Source organism: Ailuropoda melanoleuca, chromosome 20 (assembly GCF_002007445.2).
Source record: "Ailuropoda melanoleuca isolate Jingjing chromosome 20, ASM200744v2, whole genome shotgun sequence".
NCBI lineage: Eukaryota > Metazoa > Chordata > Mammalia > Carnivora > Ursidae > Ailuropoda > Ailuropoda melanoleuca.
This window is the reverse complement of record NC_048237.1, coordinates 19,310,710-19,320,462: the sequence shown is the minus strand read 5'-3', so window position 1 is coordinate 19,320,462 and position 9,753 is coordinate 19,310,710. Positions and strand designations below refer to the sequence as shown.

General features: G+C 36.7%; 1 pseudogene; it reads right to left on the bottom strand.

Moving 5' to 3' along the window:
* Nucleotides 1–382: 382 nt before the first annotated feature.
* Nucleotides 383–9,446, bottom strand: LOC100483289 (annotated as a pseudogene).
* Between the last annotated feature and the right edge of the window lie 307 nt (nucleotides 9,447–9,753).

Below are 9,753 nucleotides of genomic sequence, written 5' to 3'. Positions count from 1 at the left end.
TCAAGATGTGCAACACATCCCTGGGACAGCTGATTACAAGCTCTTGATTCTCCTTGGTTTAAGCATTCAACACCCGGCTGTTAAGGCTTTGCTTGTTTGGCTCATTTCAGTTTAGAACCAGAAGTTCAACAAGAATTGTGAAGTCCACAGTCTACTGACAAAACTGATATATGGTGTCTGTCAGTCACTATGCTCGAGGTTAAGAGTGATGCATATTCCATTTTTACATTTTACTGGAATTTTACATGTTCATTTCACAATTTTAAATTTCTCGGTTTTCATTCCTCCAAACTGTCTAAAGGCACAGTGTGCCAAGACTTGAGACTTCTCTTTCTCTGTCTAGTTTCTTCAAACAGAAACATTTCTCAAGTGTCTACATGTTCTAGAAGGGAAATTTTTTGGAAGTGGCCACTTTGGAATAGTTCCACACCATCAGGCCTCTGCAACAAGGGGAAGGGGAAGAGAAAAAAGCCAAACACAAGGTTCATCTGGTAAGTTTTACATGAATCATTTCAAGCTGGAAAGTGTAAGAATGTGGCTTTTTTTTTGGCTCAAAAAAGTCTAAGTCTTGCTGCGGAAAGAAGTGCTTGGCAGTTCCAGCACAGCTTTTTCCTAGTAGGATGGTCAGGGAAGTCTCAACCGGGGTATATGATTGTTTACCTATCAGGTATAAACTTCCGGGTACTCAGTTTATTTCACGCTTGTCCCAGTTTGTCTATAGTCTGTTCCAATTCACCTTTCATTTTTAGGAAAAACACGTTGATGGCTGGGTCTACCATTGTGGATCTCTTTTGGGTGACGCTTGGCTGCTGGGCTTGCTTGAGGTACTGGGTTTGAGGGAGATACACTGAATCTCTTACTCCTTGGTTGCTAGTCACATTAAAAGGATGTTTTCGCTGTGTGCAGACTCTTGTTGCTGCTTTAGTTTTTCTTCAGACTCCCTTAGCCAGTTACATAATTAGAATTAGGATCTGTGTACTTACCTTCCAAAGCTTGGACATATACTTAATACTGTTTCCATCTTAGAATTAACTCATCTTGTGCCATAATTCTGAAGTCTGTTTCACTCAGTTGAACCTTTCTGAGAAGAGGCTCCGTATTGCTCAGCTTGTATCCTCTCCAGATGGAGGCCACACCAGCGCCAGTCGCACAGGCCAAGGCACCACTGCCTGCTTGCAACCCAGGCACCAGACGTGCTATTCGGGCCCCCCAACTCCTCCTCCTGCCACAGCCCCTGCACTCCTCTTTCTATATTGGATTTCTAATTAATTAATTATTTACTTAATTAACTTATTTATCTATTTAGATTTTATTTATTTAGACAGAGAGTGAGCATGAGCAGAAGGGAGGAGCAGAAGGAGAGGGAGAAGCAGACTCCTCATGGAGCAGGGAGCTCAATATGGGGCACGATCCCAGGACCCTGGGATCATGACCTGAGCCAAAGGCAGATGTTTAACTGACTGAACCACCCAGGTGCCCCAATATTGGATTTATTTTTACTGTCTTTAAAACAACACTAGGGGCGCCTGGGTGGCTCACTCATTAAGTGCCTGCCTTCCGCTCAGGGTGTGATCCCAGAGTCCTGGGATCAAGCCCTATATCAGGCTCCTACGCTGGGAGCCTGCTTCTTCCTCTCCCACTCCCCCTGCTTGTGTTCCCTCTCTCGCTGGCTGTCTCTTCTCTGTCAAATAAATAAATAAATCTTTAAAAATAAATAAATAAAAAAAAATAAAACAACACTAATTTTCCTCCAAAAGATAAAAGTTCTGATTGTATGTAGATGGAGCCTACTAACATGGGATGATATGCATGGAGACACTGTTGGTCCACACTTGTGNTGGCCACTTTGGAATAGTTCCACACCATCAGGCCTCTGCAACAAGGGGAAGGGGAAGAGAAAAAAGCCAAACACAAGGTTCATCTGGTAAGTTTTACATGAATCATTTCAAGCTGGAAAGTGTAAGAATGTGGCTTTTTTTTTGGCTCAAAAAAGTCTAAGTCTTGCTGCGGAAAGAAGTGCTTGGCAGTTCCAGCACAGCTTTTTCCTAGTAGGATGGTCAGGGAAGTCTCAACCGGGGTATATGATTGTTTACCTATCAGGTATAAACTTCCGGGTACTCAGTTTATTTCACGCTTGTCCCAGTTTGTCTATAGTCTGTTCCAATTCACCTTTCATTTTTAGGAAAAACACGTTGATGGCTGGGTCTACCATTGTGGATCTCTTTTGGGTGACGCTTGGCTGCTGGGCTTGCTTGAGGTACTGGGTTTGAGGGAGATACACTGAATCTCTTACTCCTTGGTTGCTAGTCACATTAAAAGGATGTTTTCGCTGTGTGCAGACTCTTGTTGCTGCTTTAGTTTTTCTTCAGACTCCCTTAGCCAGTTACATAATTAGAATTAGGATCTGTGTACTTANATGATTGAAACTGGTTTTCTGTTGATTATTTGCTCTTGTTTATGTTATGGTTTAATTTTCATGAAATACTGTAGTATAGACAGATAAATGAAAAGATATTTATGTTTTTCTAATTTTATGTGCAGATTATTCTCATCATTGAGAGAATTGACATAGATCTCTCAAATTCAGATGTGGAAGCATATATATGTATATGCTTATATATATATATTTATATATCCGGGTCCTCAACATTATCATGATTGACATTTGGGACTAAATAATTCATCATGGGAGGTTGTCTTGTTACACTATAGGATGCTTAACAGCATTCCTGGTCTCTATATCCACTAAATTCTAGTTGGAACCAACACCACTCCCAGTTGAGACAAGCAATGAATGTATTCAAATCTAGTAATGTGTAGCAAAGATGTTTCCAGATGTTGCCAAATATTCCTCAAGAGACAGATTGGCTCCTGTTGTGAACAGCTGGTCTAATGTTTTAAAAATATTCATTACCAGCCAAGCACATATTAAAGACGATCAGGAATAGATTGAATATTTAAGCATTTGAACTATTTGAAAAATAAATATAAATCTCTGATGAGTTTTCACGGACTCTTCTAATCATTCGAATATTGGGTCTTTAAAATATTTTAAAATATTAGATAAATCAGCAAATTTCTTTCCTAAAAAATAAGTCACTTAATAATACATAATAAAAAAAATCACACAATATATCTGTTAGGAACTTTAAAGGGCCTAAGATTTCATATTAAACACAAGCTAATGTGGGGCGCCTGGGTGGCACAGCGGTTAAGCGTCTGCCTTCGGCTCAGGGCGTGATCCTGGCGTTATGGGATCGAGCCCCACATCAGGCTCCTCCGCTGTGAGCCTGCTTCTTCCTCTCCCACTCCCCCTGCTTGAGTTCCCTCTCTCGCTGGCTGTCTCTATCTCTGTCAAATAAATAAATAAAATCTTTAAAAAAAATAAACACAAGCTAATGAATTTGCTTGCCACGTTTTTATGTATGTTAATAGATTCTTGAGTCAAAGATGGACAGTTTATTACTAATCAGTAGCAGTAGAAAGAGTATCCACTATATTTGTGTTAGTTCTCAGAGTCCCAGTTTTAATGAGGAGACACCAAGAGAGCCAGATGACAACTGTAAACATAGGGTGGGTTATATTATGGGAGAGGAACTCTGCCTTTAGAGAATTCATATCTCTTCTAGTTAGAAATTAGTGCACCTCCCCTTTGTTCCAGAGGTGACAATATTTCTATCTTCAAGGCCATTTTCTATGAAAATATCTTTGCAAAAAAGTCTGGAAGAACAGTACCGAGTGCTCTGAGCACTGGGTGTTATACGCAACTAAGGAATCATTGAACACTACATCAAAAAATAAAAAACAAAAACAAACAAAACCCACCCACAAGACCCAGGGGGAATTGTTTATCAACAGGTACTCCATATAGGTAGGTTACATTAAGTAGAAACTCGAATTTAATTACTGCTAAATAAAGGTTGAAGCAATCTGAAATCAAATATGTGTGACATATACTGACTTTATCACCAGAATAAAAATATAAAACCTATATAAGATATATAACTGCTGGGCCCAAATTTTACAGCGAAAGTAACCATACTTTTAATTATCCACCTGTTTTCCATTTCTAGGAAAAGAGTACCCTCTGGTAATTACAGAGTCATATTTGAGAGCTAGCCTGCCTAGATTCAAATTTTGGGTTAGCTACTTACCAATGATATAACTTTAGAAGAGTTTCCCTTTTTTAACTGTTTGTCCTTCAGCCTTAGTTTCTTCTGTAAAAGAGAGGAAGATAGTAGTACCTACCACATCAGTTGTTGCTCAAATTATATGTTGTGATTCACACAATGTATATTGCATAGAACAAAAGAAATTCTTAATAAATGCTATTTATTGTTGTTTATTTTTCATGGTATGAGTGTATTCAGTCTGCAAGTCACTAGAGCAAGCATTGAAATGCCGAGATAGATAAGACATGATCCTTGATCTCATGAAGATGAGGGTTGTTGATGCAAGAAACATAAACCAACTTTTCATGACAAGTCTCTAAAGGCAAGGGAAACAAAAGCAAAAGTGAACTTTTGGGGCTTCATCAAGATAAAAAGCATCTGCACAGCACAGAAAACAGTCAACAAAACAAAGAGCAACCCATGGAATGGGAGAGGATATTTGCAAATGACACTACAGATAAAAGGCTGGTATCCAAGATCTATAAAGAACTTCTCAAACTCAATACCAAGAAACAAATAATCAAATTTAAAAAAATGGGCAGAAGATATGAACAGGCACTTTTCCAACGAAGACATACGAATGGCTAATAGACACATGAAAAAATGTTCAACATCATTAGCCATCAGGGAAACTCAAATCAAAACCACATTGAGATACCACCTTATGCCAGTAAGAATGGCAAAAATTGACAAGGCAAGAAACAACAAATATTGGAGAGGATGTGGACAAAGGGGGACACTCTTACACCATTGGTGGGAATGCAAGTTGGTACAGCCACTTTGGAAAACAGAGAGGAGGTTCCTCGAAAAGTTAAAAATAGAGCTACCCTATGACCCAGCAATTGCACTACTGGGTATTTACCCCAAAGATACAGATGTAGTGAAAAGAAAGGCCGTATGCACCCCAATGTTCATAGCAGCTTTGTCCACAATAGCCAATGATGAATGGATAAAGAAGATGTGGTTCATACATACGATGGAATATTACTCAACCATCAGAAAGAATGATTACCCAACATTTGCATCAACTGCAAATGGGACTGGATGGGACTGGAGGAGATTATGCTAAGTGAAATAAGTCAAGCAGAGAAAGACAATTATCAATATGGTTTCACTCATTTGTGGAACATAAGGAATAGCAGGGAGATCGTTAGGAGAAGGAAGGGAAAAATGGAGGGGGTGGTAAACAGAGGGGGAAATGAACCATGAGAGACTATGGACTCCGGGGGAACATACTGAGGGTTTTGGAGGGAAGTGGTGGGTGGGGGGATGGGCTAGATGGGTGAAGGGTATTAAGGAGGGCACGTATTGCATGGAGCAGTGGGTGTTATACACAAACAATGAATCATGGAACACTACATCAAAAACTAATGATGTATTGTATGGTGACTAACATATCATAATAAAAAATAAATTAATTAAAAAAAGAACATTCACCAAAAGTTATTTTCTTTTATCTTTACATATGGTAATAATATGCAGAAAATATTACATTTTCTGTTAAGGTCTACAACCTTTTATGTGATACAACTAAAGAAAAATATGAGCATGATTTATAAATTAAGGAAGAATTTAATGGATTTTTCTTAATTTAGCCTGAAAAGTGAATTTTCCATATCTTAGGAAAACACTTAATAACCATGTTTTGTATTGCGGTGTTTTGGAGGTTGAATAGAAATTAAAACATAATAATGTCATTGCTTTTTGTTAAGCAAGCCATTTAACTTAAACTTACGGTTAAGACACTCATTCTAAAAAAAAATGATTTTATAATATATCATTGCTTTATTTCAGCAATTTAGCAAAATAAGAATGGTTCTAACATTTATTTTATTACCGTATCCTTAAGTTCTTTTCCCTCTACACATAAATTCCAGGAACCTAAATTTATCTCAAATTGGCCTTTTATTAATTTCTGTTTCTCTGTATATTTTTGAGATGTTTCTGGGTTTAATTGCAGGCTACTTGATTTTTGTTTTAATATCTAACTTTCCTTAGCATTAATATTCCAAAATAGAGGTAAGGTTTATGTTCTTGATATTTTCTAGTATCACTTCAGATTTTTTTTTTATCTCTTTGGCAATTTGGCATAATGTTTCTTCTACTTGAATAATCCTCCTCCTCCATGATTCAGTTTACATACCAAATCAGCAAAAATTCTCTTTGATCATCCTAATGAAAATTTAGCCTGTATGAATTTCTGTAACATTCTTCCATCTTTCACCCATTATTTATTTATCTAATCAATATTTGCTTCATATTAACTATGTGCCAAATACTCTGCAATGTGCCTAAAGAGAGATTAAATATGGTACCACCCCTTCCTCTCCATGAACATGAGGTTTAGAAGTGAATACTGAGGCGAGCCTGCGTGGCACAGCCAGTTAAGCATTGGACTCTTGGTTTCATCTCAGGTCAGGATCTCAAGGCCATGCTCAGCACAGAATCTGCATAAGACTCCCTCACCCTCTGCTCCCCCCACCCCCACTCTTTATCTCTAAATAAATCTTTAAAAAAATAAGTGAATATTGATACGCAAACTCACTATTTTCATTTCATTTCATGACTATGTAGACTGTTAGCCATGCGCACAGGGGCACACAAAAGGTGAGGAATAAGCTTGTACTTGAGAATAATAGGACACTGGGGGCACCTGGATGCCTCAGTCAGTTAAGTGTTTGCCTTTGGCTCAGGTCATGATCCCAGGGTCCTGGGATCCAGCCTCCATTGGGCTCCCCACTCAGCGAGAAGACTGCTTTTCCCTCTCCTTCTTCCTGCTGTTCCCCCTACTTGTGCACGCTCTTTTTCAAATAAATTTAAAAAAATTTAAAAAAGAAAAGAAAAAATAATAGGACACAGTGAATGAATAGAAAGAAAGAAATTCTAGGGAGTAGAAGAGGGGGAAAAGATATTTTTAAACCCCAGATATTTTTTATTGAAATCTTGTTTTTGGTGTGTTTGGAATACAGCTTATGTGATAGGCGAAAAGTTCATGTAGTTCTTTGGAAATGTAGAAATTAGATTAGGATAGGTCCAAATATTGGAAAATTCATATCATGTGCTATTCTTGTGTAGACTTCATTTATTTGGGATTTTTAAGTAAAGGAGGTTTTAAGTAAAGATGTGACAAAATTGCATAAATTGTGAAGGCATTTGACTCTGACAGTAACATAGAACTGTTTATGAGCAAATGCTAGTTAATTAGAACTAGAATAGCTCTGTTCAATGCAATACTACCAGTGCAAGAAAAAATGACAATTCCTTTCAAAATGTGTTTCCCCAGTTTCTTCTCAGGGCTGTTTTGTCCTCCTTCCCTTTCACTTTTACCTTGTTATGTAACAGGAACAATGGAGATACTTGAGGCATTTGAGAAACCCAAAGAGTTCCACGTGGCTGGAGTGAATGAGCGAGGGCAACAATGGAAGGTAATGAAGTCAGGGAATTGATATGAAAATAATAGTATGTTGTATAATTATATGCATTATATTTTACCACCCACACACATGCAATTACAGAACTGAGAACAAGTAAGCTGGTCATATTAAGAAATAGAAAGGGGCTATCTCACCTATTAAAATGTTTATCTGTTATACATGTCATATAATTATAGAGTACTATTTGCTTTTGGTATTCAGTATTCTTGGCCTATTAATCATTTTATGATAATATCTTATAAATACACATACTCCCCTGTTGTGTAAGATACCGTATCTTGGTTCAATGGGCATTAGCAGATTTACATGGAAAGATCTTCTTCCACATTTTCTTTCAAAATATCTGATTGATTTTTTCATTCAACTTAATAACTGCAAAGCAGTCCATTCTATTTTTTTATTTATTCTATCCATTATCTATCTGGTTTTTTTTTTTAGTTTTATTTATANTTCATTCAACTTAATATCTGCAAAGCAGTCCATTCTATTTTTTTATTTATTCTATTTTGGGGGACTATACTCTTGCATCCAGTTTTATCATCCTCATTGCCATCATTCTTTCCTGGATTTTTAACATTAAATGCTCACTTCCAGAACTTATGATAAATCTTCTTCAAATCTTCACTATTTATCTATGTCACTCTATGGAAGGGTTTCTAAGACTAATAATCCCAGCAGTTTTACATTTTTATTGTCTGTTTTTTTTCCCCATTTATTCTTGAAAGACATTATTGCTTGATAGAAAAACTAGATATCCCAAAAAAGGTCCTGCAATCTGTTTTGGAATGAAATGTTCCTTTAAAGAACTATGAGTCCAATCAGATTTTCTTTCCCTTAAAAGCACTTGATCTTTTATGTGGATGTCCAAAATTTTTTTTTTTTATTATTCTGTAAACCCCATAATTTCACTGTTGATAGGTCTCACTGTTGAACATTTTGGATTTTGTTTTGCTATATAATGTGTATGCTTCTTAAATATGTATATTTGAGCTTTCATTCAGGAAATTTTTCTTGAATGATTTTCAATATTTTTTCTTCTATTGATTTAATCATTTTGGTGGAACTGTTTTTATTGTTTATCGCCTTTACCATAACTCTAGGAACTTTTTGTTTCTATATCATTATTTTAGTTCATCATTTTTTATTCCCTGTGATTTCTATTATGTCAGTTCACTCCTGTATGCTTTTGAGTAGTCTTTTCTAAAATGATTTTTTTCTATTTTATTTATAAGTTCTGTCAGCTTTCTTGTAACACTGTGCTATAGTTTAACCAACTAATTGTAAACATTCAACACATTCTGTTCATAGGAATCACTTTATCATTTTCTTAATTTGTTATAACTCACTTTGAAATATTGTTGCTATTCTCATCTTCCCCGATACTATATTGTGTCTGTGTGTGTGTGTGTGTGAGAGAGAGAGAGAGAGAGAGATTAACTCTTAGACTGTAACTTCATTAATTTTTGTCTTTTGTTACAAAATACATATAGGCGAATTGATAATCATTCTTACTGATTTTTCATGGTTAAAAGAGTTGACTTTTCTTAGATTATTAGGAGGAACTTTCCACATATAGTGAAGTGATAGAGCAGGTTAGCTTCCCTAGTTTAACAACTGATACACAGACCCTTCCCTTTGCTATTATTACCGTGAGGTATTGAAAAAAAGTTATTTTTTTTTCTATTTCTCACACATAAGTCAATTCAGAGGTTCTTCCTTTGTATCTTTTTGTACCTTTCAGAGCTCAACAAACCTGCCCCCTAAAGTAGTTCTCTTGTTTATGAAGGATTTTGCTGCTAGAATACTTTCTGAACTTGGCCTCGTTTGAATCCCTCTTCATATTTGAACCACTCTACATCTGGGAGTCCCAGAATTTGCACCCAGCACTTCTGCCCCCTGCAGAGTTTGGGGGTCAACTTCTATCGGTTGGAAGGGAAGTTCCTTTTGCACTTTTCAGTTATTGAAACCAGTGAGGATTTTTGAATTTTGTCAGTTTTTTCAGATTTGCTCACCTACTTGCTACTCAGCCTAAAGCTTCTTGTTTGGGGTGTAAAATTTGCTGGCATTATCCTCATTCTTACACTTGTTCGATCCTTCCATATTATAATACTATCACTTCCACCGAAAAGCCGTTGATTCTGGCCACC